Source organism: Adiantum capillus-veneris, chromosome 25 (genome assembly GCF_014529385.1).
Source record: "Adiantum capillus-veneris isolate H3 chromosome 25, ASM1452938v2, whole genome shotgun sequence".
Classification (NCBI taxonomy): Eukaryota; Viridiplantae; Streptophyta; class Polypodiopsida; order Polypodiales; family Pteridaceae; genus Adiantum; species Adiantum capillus-veneris.
In genome coordinates this window covers 106,793,355-106,807,102 of record NC_140955.1, presented here as the reverse complement: position 1 = coordinate 106,807,102, position 13,748 = coordinate 106,793,355, and the positions used below count along the sequence as shown (strand labels likewise).

General features: G+C 39.6%; 1 pseudogene; it reads right to left on the bottom strand.

Moving 5' to 3' along the window:
- Positions 1–1,480: 1,480 nt before the first annotated feature.
- Positions 1,481–3,570, bottom strand: LOC147425438 (uncharacterized; annotated as a pseudogene).
- Between the last annotated feature and the right edge of the window lie 10,178 nt (positions 3,571–13,748).

Here is a 13,748-nt window from a genome sequence, read left to right as displayed (position 1 = left end):
TGAAACAACACCCAAAAAATTAAAGAAGTAATGGCCCATTTGTCATTCACGACATATCATCAAGTGGAGCCATAAAGCTTGTTACATTAGAGGGGGAAGAGATGCCCAATTGGATCAGTGGATGCACATTGATTAAATATCATCTGCCACTAACCACTAAAATGTTGGAGAAGATCCACAAAGCTCATGATAGGAAGAAGTAAGCCCAGGCTAAAATAGCAAAGGCTCAAGAGGAAGCTAAGTTGTAGATATTAACGTGCAAAGAACAAAGAGATAACTTGCAAATTCTACCACAACCAGCAATGGCACCTCCTCAAATTGAAGCAATTTACGGAGCATAAATGGCTTAAAGGCATGGATGTATGCATCAAACTACATCTTCGAGATGGATCAACAGTGACCACTTGTGGACACAAGATTAAGAGCCAATGTTATCAGTTATTCTACATACATGAAGATGAGAGATGCACCACTATCAACAAATCAAATAGAGTTAAACGTTGCAAATCAAGGGAAGAGTATAAGCTTAGACCAAGTCAATCTGCTAATCAATATCAATAGCCATCAATGTCGACATCAGTTTCAAATCAAGGAAAGATTATAAGCTTACACCAAGTCAATCTGCTGATCAATATCAACGGCCATCAATGTCGACATTAGTTTCATGTCATGGCACATATAGCTCTCAACAAAGCAGTCATCCTAGCTGTTTCTTGGATGCAGACATACAAAGCAACTCCGGACTCGTAAGAGGATGCATTAAAGTTCATCATTAATGACACTTCTTATGTCATTCCCCTAGGTAAGGGTGGAATGGGTTGGTCTCTTCAGATAACTATTCCAATGTTGGGTTAAGAGAGTTCAATTCAGACAAAAAGACTTTAGATCAGACAAGTCACTGATAATGGAGTGGAATTGGAACTAATAACTGAAATGGAAATGACACATATATTGGAACCGGAGCTAGAACTGAATTGTATTAAGATCAGATCAGTACAACTGGAAAAAGTCCAGTGTGAGCCACAAGACTGCTCTCAGCTTATCAGTAAAAGAATACGAGAGTATAGTGAGATCCAAGACACCACGGCAATGTGACATAGCTCAAAGCATACACCATCAAATTCCCCTTCTAATGAATTAATGGCCCCTACTTATAGGTGTCGGACTAGGTCTTTGATTGACTATCCACTGTGTAGTTATTGTAGTAACTGGCTTGGTAAATACCAGCTCAGCTGTCAGTCAGAATTCCAGCTTAGAGACAGTTCCCACCGTCTACATTCCTCCTCCCCTTTCTTGAATTTTGTTATACATCAAAATTTCCAAAAGGCCTCATGTTCTATTTAGTATCCGTCCATCTAACTTCCTTGTGGATTTGGGTAGTACTTTGGAAGACTTTGGGATTGTTGAATGTTGATGCTAATCGAATGAGACCTCCATTATCATATTTGCATTGAAAATAATAGTAGTCCACTGGTTATTCTTAGTAAAGGAACTCCATGAAATGCCTGGATCTCAAACTTTCAACCCCAAATATGAAGTGTAATGATTCCCTGGCTAAACCATCAGACACTGCATTGTTCCTCAGAATACGCATCACTAGACCTATATCTGCCTGTAAATCCTCAAAAATCGAGTTATTCAGAATCTGGTATAGCCAGTTGTTTGAAATTGGTATATTTAGTTCTCTGAAATCTGAAATCTGAAATCTGAAAATGGTAGCTCTCAAAAATCTGAAATATGAAATTGGCAGTTCTCTGAAATTTGAAATATGAAATGGGTATTGCCAGTTCTTTGAAATTTGAAATTTGAAATGGGTATTTCCATTGCTTTTCAAGTTGGCATTTGTCTCTTGTGCCTTTACCCTCTCGAAACCAGGGAACGATTGCTAGCCATTCATCCTTTAGGATTGTTGATCTTTTGATCATATGATGAACTAGTACCCACTAGACAAGTATTACTAGACCAGCTGACATCAATTATATATGAATATGCAGAGTTTGAAACGCAATTATACAAACACCTAAAGTCTGATCTCCTAATCTTTCACGAATTGCAACCATATGAAAAGCTATAATTTTGGAATCTGGCCATCTGGCTTTAGAAGTTTGACTATTTAATTTCCAACCATCAGCTTCTATGGCCTTCTGAAGATCTGGTCATGTTCCATCGTCTAGCCACACGATGTGCCACACACTACATTCTCCGTTCTTATCATCAATTAGACCTTGAAAGGTTACATTCCAATGGCTGGTCCTGGTGATGCCTAGATGAGTTCCCCTTCCCTTGTGGATTGTGCATTCACCACTGCTCCCTTCTGAACTGTTATCATCTAGATACTCCTGAACCTGACGCTTTCATTTTATAAGACGCTGATATTTACCCAAATACTGGACTTTTGGGATTCTCGCGACTGACCATCGCCTTTTCAGATTGAAATCAGACTTGGTGCTCTGGAGCTAAATTGGAAAGCATGCCAAGTACTCATCTGCTATGTGCTATGTTCATACAGTAAGGCCAATGATCATATCAAATTGCAGAGCTGACCACTCTTCTTCCATTCAAGGAACCCTTAATTCCACCAGCATCAATTCTTGATGATGGTACTTTAGGTTATTCTGATGTCACTACCCCAAATTAGAGTCTAGAACAAACTAATCTAGAGTTGTTGATGATTTGAGAAATTCTGCTTGAATCTGCATGTCTTGATCCAATTGATTTTGAACTCGCATCTGGACTTGCTATTGGTTTCCTTCTCGTGACACTGGTCTTTACACTAATTGCATGGTGTTCTCTTATCCAACCATCTGCCTTTGGACAATAGAGCTTCTTCCACTATCCCTTGATCACAACCATATGCACAACCATCTTCCTTACTATAGTGGTATGGTACCCTTCTCCCTTTTGTGATGAGTACATCCCCTTCCTCGTGGAACACCATTACCTCCTTTGTAATGAGTGTCTCTAGCCGCTCGAGAATTACCCTCGCTTGTGAAGTTGTTATATCCTCCATCATAGCATAGTAAAGATAATGTTCCAGTGTTGTGATGCTAGTAATGCTTTCAGAATCATCATACTTTCTAGGAACATAGAATGTTGGATCGATGCTAGACTTGGTGATTTGAAACTGAACTGGAGACCAATCCAAATCTCTACTGCTAATGTACTTCTCTTTTACATTGATATCATTCATGGATGATGACAAAGGTGACCAGTCTTCATCCAGTTGTGGAACATCCATCTCCACCATTAGCAACTCTTGATGAGAATTCTTTGGATAATTCTGGCATGCTGCTCAAAATCAGAATCAATCAATAAATCACATGAAGATTTGGATGATTTGTAAAATTCCATTTGCATCTTGGTATCTACAGACTACATGCAACTGGTTCTGAACTTGTGTCTCAATATTCGTCAAATTTTGAAGAATTAAGTATGGACAATCCTCAACATTAGAAACCTTGTGACCTCTCTTGTGACAATGGTCACACCTCTTGCTTGGTTGAAGATTCTAAATTAGAATCCGTTCCCACCATTCCTTAACAGCTTCCAATATTGCCAAAAGATCTTCATGCAAACAAGCATGATATCTTTGAAAGAATCTCCAATTTGTGTATTTTGACGAACAACGGTACTTCAAATGATATCTGGAATGACAATACTTACATTTTTTAAAAGGTTTAATTGAAAAATGAGTCCATCTCTAAAGGAAGTCTTCATCAATAGTCAGCCGCATCATTTTGCTATTTTGCACTCGACTCTGAGCCATTCTTCAAGGGTTGGTTGACTCACAACACTTATCCCGCCAAATCACGGGCAAACAGCGATAAGATATCCACATCACAAGCGATTTGTAAGTGATATGAAATGAGCAATTGAAGCAAAGAAGATAAGAGTACAGTTGGGGTTCCAGGTAAGTCGGATACATAATACCAAGGTAGGTCATTGGGCCTCATTTGCATTAGAGAGAGAGAATGAGAGAGAGAGCTAGAGCTTCTAGGCGACCTAGAGCACATGTTGCATTTTTGCTTACTATGAGCCACTAGGGCTACCACTCTTCACCAAATTCAATAGGTACGGTCTGTTTACCTTAACATCTTTATGTGGTCTACACGACACAAAAAACACCAAATAAATCACACCAATCAACGGATTTTTTGGAAGTCCATTGCTAATAGGAGGATCAAAAGTCATCCAAATCCAAAAAGAATTGGAAAAAACACTCAGCAAGATGGGCACTTCAAGACCATGTGATCAAATTCTAGTTTGGTGGTGAAACATGGATCGTGATCCATGTTCCCCAACACCCAAACTTCAAAGAATTTTAGCAGGAGACTTCCTTAGCCTGCGTCAGTGCACTACAACAAAAACAGTAGAAATTGGAATCCAATCATGGATCATGATCCATGCCTCCCAATAGCTTAGATTTGGGTCAAAAGTTACCCACCATTAGAGCATAGGTTTGGGAGGCCTCTCCTAAAATTTGGATGAATTTGGACACCTTTTGACCCAAAAACCCAAAATTTTTCTCTAACTCACACTCCGAATGGTCATTTTGACCAAAGTAAAGAAAATTGGTGTAATACCAAAAAAATGGATGCCCAATCATTGTAAAAATTTTCCAAGAATCTATCCCACAAATTTTATACCATTTGGCTCTAAAACATGGATCGTGATCCATGTCCCCAAGATGCCAATTCAACCAATTTTGGTCCACATATAGCTTAGAGTGCCAAAGGCATCAAGATTGACAAAGAAGTCTACAAGTATAAATGAAATTCAAGAGAGTGTACCTTCAAAATCTCTAAGTGCAAGAAGTTAGGATTTTTGACAAAACCTTGGATTTCAAAATTGGGAAGTTCCTTATATGACTTAAGAACCCAAAATGCATTTAGAAATGGCTTGATAGGAGCATGAAACTTGACATCCACAGTAGAAAGGTCAATCAGATTCAGATTGTGGTGAGAATAAAAACACAAGTGGATATATAGGTATTCTTCATCATCAAAGCAACAAATTTAGGAAAACTAACGCCTACTAACCATAGGATTGCAACAAAGAGGGCTCCAAAAATTAGGTTTTGTCAAAGTCGGAAAAATATGGCCATAAACTAGGAAATTGGGCTAACTTAGTAAATTTTGATTTGAATTTGATAAGATTTCATAAGTGTGTTAGGATTAGCTATTAGGACACATTACCTAATTCTTAGCACATTCTATGACCAAACATGGATTGTGATCCATGGACCCATCCATATCTCTGAACCAACATATAGCCATTCAACCCACATGATAATTATAGCCCAACCTCAAAATTTTAAGACATTTGGATCCAAAAATCCTTGTGAAAATCCCAATTTTCTCCAAGTCTATGGAAAAAATTGCAAAAGTTGACTTGATGTGCAAACCAAAGATCCAAACCCAGAAAGTTTTCTACCATAGCATCTATTAATCATGTTGAGCCTAATGATAGCAAGAAAACTTAAACTAGTGTTCCAACATGGATCGCGATCCATGTACCCTTAGCCCAAAATTAACTTAAATCAATTCTCCCTAGTGTTTGTGGTTATCTTAGACACATTGGTAAAGTTGGTCAAATTTGGATCACATTTGCTTCGATTATGCTCAATTTTCAGTTTATGGTCAAGTTTGCATTAAAGTAGATTTAGATGAAGACTTGGAACAAATACCAACAAATATATTCATTGGAAAGTTCCAACTTGCGGATGAAACCAAGGTAAAAGCAACCATATTTCCCAAAGAACTGTGGACTCTACACCAAAAGCCCAAAGTGATGGAATAGTGCTAGATGCCTGCAGTTGGATAGTTTTTTCCGTCTACCACCATGGGGCACTAACTTTCACAAAGCACATGAAGTAATGTCAAGTATCCAACACAATGGAGAAGTTGTTGGATCAAGGCGGTTGCAAGAGAGTGGCATTCATGGTGTGTGTGTGTGTGTGTGTGTGTGTGTGTGTGCATACTTAGAGAGAGAGAGAGAGAGAGAGAGAGAGAGAGCTCAACGAGGACTAAAATGATGACTAGATTATGCTTGAACTTGAACCTTACAGTGAGGGTGTACAATGCCTCTTATATAGGCATACAATAGATGACCTCATGGGTGACTTCATCAGATAATACATCATCCACTATGTCAACAGTCCTAGGTGGAAAGTGGCCACATGCTACCACATGGGATACACATGCCCAATGCCATGTAGGCAGCCTAATAGACTAGAGAAGATTGACACAAAGAAGCATAAGCGTAGGCCAAAAGCCCACAAATCCCAACAATCCTCCCTTTGGGGTTTGGGCTATGACAAATGGCACAATACACTCATACCACTCCAACACATGAGCACAATAATCTGACATCCCCAATCTATGTGACACGCTCCAATCCAAGAGCTAAAGAATCTCTCTAATCCAAGAGACCATTGCAAGTCTCTTATTCAAGAGCCTGCTACATGCCTCTAATCCAAGAGACAAAATGAAAAACGCCTCCCCTCAAAACAATGTCTACAATTCCAAGACCAAGCTGAGCCATCCGCTCAAAGCTATCTCCAACATGTATCAATTGCAAGAGGTGAAGGCAAAATAATCTGCCATGGTCATGGTCCTTGAGAAATTTTTGCTACTTTGATCTTTCCTCTTCCTTCTCTTCCTACATCTGATTTTGTTGCATGGTGTCGCTTTCCTCCCCTTGACAAGGATCATCTTTGTATTTTTATTGAATACAAATGCAATGCCAAAAATACAAAAATGCTTAAGTTGCCTCCCCTTAATATCTTTAGTGATGGATATTCATTCTTTAGTGATGGATGTTTAAACATACATAACAAAAGAATGGTGCGTGGTGGCTTTGGTGTAATGCATCCCTTGATGCAAAATATGCTTGTGTGTGAAAACTTCTAGAATGCTGGAGAAGATCCCCCCCCCCCCCTCCTTCCCTTTTGGAAGCCTTACATTTTTTTAACAAGCTTGAGACATTTTTTGTATGTGAAGCACCTCTTCATTGGGGTGAAGCTCCTCTTCACAATAAGAACGAACCTTTTTCTTCTGCTTGATAGTGAGAATCCTCATTTGATTATGCTTTTGAAAACCTCAAAATCTGCAGAAGTGAGCCCTTAGATTTGTCTTGAGGGTTGAGCTTGTGTTCAAATGCTAAGTAGTGTGCAAACCGCCCTCTGGAAGGATGAGGACCAAGGGAGTGCCTTGGTGATGCTACCCCGTGAGACAAGGGGTCCTCTAAGGGTGAAGCCAACTGGTCAATGGGAACAAGGGGCAGTAGCATAGTCAATTGGAGCGAGAGGTAGTTGGCAAGCTGCCGATCGGGAGCCAATATAGCAACCGGAGCCAGCTAGCCGATCGGAGCTTCTAGTCGGACCCAAAAAAAGGTTTAAATTGCAATTGATCGCTAGCAATGAAGTCCACCCATGATCCACTATTGTAGCCCATGACCTCCACACTATATTTAGTGGTCAAACCACTATGCCAAGTACGTTTTCATGTGGAGGAATCCGAAAATGCACTAGATGAGTTGTCCTCGGTAGAGTGAACACACATACACACCTATACTTAGGATAGTGGTTAGGGGGTCTAATCTCGCCCAAATGTAGTGGTTAAGGAGGCTATGAAAAGCACGAGCTAAGGAGATTCTCTTGAAATAAATAAATGCAAAAACAAGTGTTGTCAAGGATAAATGAAAAACAATGCAATCTAATTAATGCAAATGCAAAATCCATCAAAGCAATGCCCAAGAAATCAACTCTATCTCTCACCTAATCACCATGGTAGTGAAGCATGCTCATATCCTAGATGATGGTTAGGGGGAGAGTTTTTTAATGGTATAATATGCTAATGCAATATATCAAGAAGTAATTAGTGTGATTAAGAGAGAAAGTGCTTAAACTCAATTACACCTGAACCTAAGCTCTAATAACACTTGTCGGATCAAGGCGGGTGCAAGAGAGTGGCATTCATGGCATGTGTGTGTGTGTGTGTGTATACTTAGAGAGAGAGAGAGAGAGAGAGAGAGAGAGAGAGAGAGAGAGAGAGAGAGAGAGAGAGAGAGAGAGAGAGAGAGAGAGAGAGAGAATGAGAACTCAAAATGATGACTAGATTATGCTTGAACTTGAACCTTACAATGAGTGTGTACAATGCCTCTTATATAGGCATACAACAGATGACCTCATAAATGACTTCATCAGATAATACATCATCCACTGTATCATCAATCCTAGGTGGAAAGTGGCCACAAGCTACCACATGGGATACACATGCTCAATGCCATGTAGGCATCCTAGTAGGCTAGATAAGATTCACACGAAGAAGCATAAGTGTAGGCCAAAATTCCACAAATACCAATAGAAGAAACTCTCACAGACAAAAATGGAACAACAATGCCATTGAAGATAACCAATGAAATCATTTTCCAAGCACTCCACTTAGTGGTTGGCCACCACACTTGCTACTAAAGACCAAGGCAATTGATAATGACAAAGCTTTCATCAAACAGCAAGGCCACAAGCTCACCTATAAAGACTTGATCTATAAAAAAAAATCAATCTTACTACGATTGATCTCATAGCATCTTAAAGTGCAAAAGCTGCCTGGATACACCAAGCCACTCTTACATATGACAGTACTCATGGCCATTTGCTTATCACAACATCGTGCCATTAAATGCGACTTGGGCAACTACATTTTGCAAAATTTGGTAGAAGTCAACCTCAAAATCAACCAAAAGAACAAAAGCTACATGAATGGTGGACCAATGTGGACCCACATTGCATATCAAGTACTTGGAATGATTGAAGACCTCCCTGAAGTAGAGTTCCAACTGGATCTACATAATTCCCAGCATAATGTTCAAGCAGCAAGGAGTGTGTCAACGAATCCAACAAAAAGAAAGATGCATGATGGCTCAAGCTCAAAAGCACCAACCAAAGATAGCAAAGCCATGGACTTCGACATAGATCTCCATGGGGAGATTAGAAGAAAATAAGATATCCCTTTAGAGTACTAGACAACACAAGAAGAAGAGGAAATAGAGATTCCCCTTGTCAAGAAAAACCCACAACAAGAGGAACATATCTCAAGAATGCAAGTACAAAGATTTATGGAGGAATCTCAATGACTTAGAGCAAAAAGGCTTGCAAAGAATGTTGAAGGGCAGAAGAAAGATGGTGCTAAATTACACAGTCCTTGTAAATTCAAAACAAAATATCAAGCCCATAGAAGCATATACACTACACACCCTCATAGCTACAATAGCAATGTTGCGAGATGTACCCAATCTAGAGGAATCCCAAACTCCCAACAAACTTTTTTGAGCGACGATAAAATCGAGCAAGTTAATGAGAGGCAGCCTTGCAAGCTTAATGGATTTTATTAAGATTTTCCCTTTCAAGAAACATGAGGAGACAAGCATGCAGTAGTGGACGCAACACTAACTTCTTGCCTATAGTCGACCTTCAATTCTGTATAGTGAAAAAAATTAAGCTTAATGGATGGTTTCCACTCTCTCTCTCATTGTATAGTTAAAAACATATCCATGTGCCGATGTAGATTCTTTGAGGGAATTAACAAAAGAGCTTTAAAAAAAGAAAAGTGTATTTACTTTTACATTTAGCGCGCGCACACACACACACATAGAGTAAAAGAAGACTCTATTCCCTTTTTGTTTTTTGGCAAAACTCACTAACAGTGAGTGATATATTAAATCCAAAAAGAATTACAGAAATCCCTCCTCACAACGAGCGAGGGCATCTACCACCTTCATAAAAAATCCACAACCATACACAAGTACATAGACTAGGCTTTTTATGTACAAGGAAGCCTAAAAACCTATTATAGAAAGACTCATAAAGACGAGCTAGATTGCATTAGATTCCACTACCATCGACCCTCTCACACTGAGTCGAAGGAGTCCAAGACAACTAGCAGTACATAAAAAACATAGGAAGATAACCATCACCTCGTTGGAGATGCCACCGAAGGGGCTACCCGACTGCCAACCAGAAACCACTGCACCTCCGACCAAAAGCACAAGCCAAGATCTAGCTCCAACCAGCATGTCCTCAAGGAGAGCCTCATATGCCTCAATAGACCGTGCAAGCCGTAGGACATATTCAAAGTCGAACCATAAGACAATAGTGCATCAAGCCATAGAGGGGCCTCTCCCCGTTGAACATGGCTCTCTGTTGCCACAATGAGGGTCATCCTTGCCACGAGCCGACTCCCACCTGTTGAGGAGCATTGCAAAGATTCTGGGCCATCAATTTTCTCTCTGAAGAGAGTGAGAAAGGATGGCCGCTTCCTGGGAAAATATTGAGTGGAGGGGTGCAAAACAGGTGCAATCGAGGGAGGAGCAAATGGGTGTCCCCTCTGGACCGATCTCATGATCCTCCGACTGAGCCATCTCCAAGACGTCACCATTAGCTAAACTGCTACGTTGTGTGGATTCCACTCCCTATCGGAGAGGCTCCCTAAGCATCCCTAGCCTGAGCACTCTCGGAGATATAGCAAACATCGACTATGCACAGGTCTCGCAAACCCTCTTGAAGACTCACCTCACTTTCATTCACTACAAAAATTTTGAGTTGAAAAAAAAAGCCAAGCCTCTTGAGGATGAAAAGTTTATCTTGAATTTTTTAATAAAAAAAAACCAAGCCTCCTAAGGATAAAAAGTTTGAGTTGAACTTTGGCTATTTTTTTAATAAAAAAGTTCAAGTCAAACTTTTTATCCTTAAAAAGAGGCTTGGCTATTTTTTAACTTTTTTTTTCAGCTCAAAGTTTTCATCCTTTAGGAGGCTTGGCTATTTTCTTTTCCGCTCAAACTTTTTGTAGTGAATAGAAAGTGAGGTGTCAATGAAAATATTATTGAGATGAGGGGTAGTGCAAGGTGAGAATTACGAAGCTGCTCGTCGCTATACAACTAGCGAGGCCCCAAGGTCGCGGGGGGGGGGGGCGGGGGGGGGGGGGGGGGGGGGGCATTGTGGCACACACTAGCCGAGGGTTTAGAGATGGACGTGTTCTATGTACGGTCTACATTGTATGTTGCTCCATGGATCGGTATGGGCATGGAGTTGTATTTATTTGTTTGTTTATCTTTTATAAAATCACTCACATAACGTGAGTTTGGAAAAAAAACGTGAGGTGTGCAAAAAGTCTTTTTCTAGTCTTATTCGAGAGAATCAACCGAGGTTCCCACTTGATTTTTTTGTGAAAAGACACCCCCTCTTGAACCTCATGATTGTGTCTTGACTGAGTATGCGATGTGGGAGGGAGTGCATGAGCCACATGGAAGCAAGTGCCTACATCGTACCACATAGGACAATATGGGCCCATGCCGTAGAAATATTTGCTCGAATTTTTGGTTCACTTGAAAAATGTCTCTCAGTGTATGGTAAGACTCCCCAATCTAACAGGCCAGATGACATGCAAAATAGAAAAAATGATTATCACATGCATAGAAGCTTTCAATGACATTAACAAAGTGGATCATACTTGGGAAGTCTTCTTGAAGGCACCAGTGGCATCAGTTGGGAACTGCAAGAGGCAACATCCAAAAATGTCATCATGGGAATATATGCATGCATCATGTGCTTGCCTTCACACTACATACAAACATTTGAAGCATTCATGACAGGATTTTTTGAAATGGATTCAAACATTTTCAATCCATCAACAAAGGAGCTTCAAGCACAACATGTGGCATACCAAAGCACACTACTTAGCAACCCTCTCAAAGATCTATCTTTCAAGGTGGACATCATGGTGAGAGTATCCAAATACAACAAAGTACTCAAGTCCTTGGAGAAATGGCAATTTAAAAATTACTGATGATCTTTTGCAATATGCACGAGGACGTTCATTAGCTAGGAAGGGGGGAGTGTTTGGCCAATATAGCTTACAAGCACCCGAACACAAAATTCAAAAGCACATTTTTGATATATCGTACCTTATTTTTTTGGGAACCATGTACTTGAGCTATGCAAATTTTGATTCCAGAGCTAGAGATATCTAAGATGTAATTTCTATTATGTATTCAAGGTCTAGAGTAGCCAGCCAATGGCCATTTTTGAAAGCCTGAAGTATAAAAGCCAATAGCTCTAGCTTGAAAGAGACTTTCTTTGGATAAAGAAAGGATCTTTGTCGTACGTGCTATCAAGCAACTACTCAGTTCAAATTTGTAATCAACATATCTCATGATTGGGTATTCTAATTCAAATTCCAAAACTTGCATTGCGTTCTTCTTCTCTTTCTATTTCATTCATGTGTAAGTATTTTAAGTACTATCGTGGTTTGTGACCTGGCATGTGTGAGCCTTATGTTTAGTGTTGAGTGCTTAAATCTTTGTTTTATGACATTTTGACTATAGGAGAGTGTTATTAGTCCTTTGGGAAACCTATTTGAATGGTTTTCTAGACTTGTCCCCTTAGATCTAATAAAGCTTTTTTGAAATATTTGTGGCTATCCAAATCCATTTAGTCATTGCAATAGCGTGACGATGACCGAAAGCGGTGAGTAAGGACATATATTTTTTTTTTGATGCGTGAGTTGGTGATTTGTTTATAGACATTGACATATTTTCTTCTTTGGTTCACTTCTTCAGATGGACACCTCAAAGAGTCTCCATGCCCCATCCAAGTCACTTCCCTGTGTATTGACATGAGTGTGTTAGTATCAGAAAGCTATGCTATGGTTGTCTATCACAGGAACCCGCTACAGTGGTGGTCCTACTGACATTGATTAAGAGACAATTAACCAAGCTTGTAAGCTCTTCACTTGTATTTGGATTCATTGGTACCGACCAAAGTGGAGCTCATTAACTAGTTGTATGGTTTGAGAGTCCTTAATTACATTGTCTTGGTGGATTTCATGTAGTACCTAATAAAAGGATTCGTTACATTTCAACTCAATGGCCCATCAATAGTAGAGAAAGTTTTGGCCAAAATTTTGCTCTTCTTCAACACTCTGCCTATCTGTGTGCTACCTTGGAATCCATCCTTTGGAACCTTAGACACTTTTAAGGACTTTTATCTAGCATGGGTGGATTTTTTCAACCTCCCACTATGATCTAAAAGATATGACTGGCACATTGGGAACCCCTCTTTTCATCCCATCCAACCGGAAACTTGGTAGCATGGAAAATAAGGTTTCTATTGTTTGGGACACCAACTAGAAAATATGGTCATAAGTGCGGGGAGAGGCCTTAAGCTTATTCCTCTTAATTTTGTCACATTCTTTGGAGCATGCTTTAAATGTACAGATTTGGGCATTTTGTAAGAGCTTACCTAGGTAGCGTGACCAGATTAGTAGAGAGGTGGGTGTCCTTGGAATGAGCTGGTCACTTGACATCTATTCAAGGTTTAGAACTATAGAGTCAAATGTCAAATATCAGATCAAATGAAATCTAACTTCAGAAGACCAGATGGAAAAATGAGTTAAATAAAGAAACTAAATTAAACTAAAAGAATGGATTCAAATGATAGGAGCTCAAACAACTCAAAGTTAGATATTCAGTTTATGAGTTCATGAGTACAACTCTAGATATGCTGCACTGAGTGCTCAATTACAAGATGGTACAAGAGCTCCAATGACTTGTGAATGATACAAACCGGCTCTCAAAAAGGAAATGATCAACCCAAATATAAGTAATGGGTATGATTTGCAGGCTTTCATATTGGGTTTTGATTGATTGTACAATTACAAAGTAGTAGCTATTGGTAACTCTGCTAAGTAATT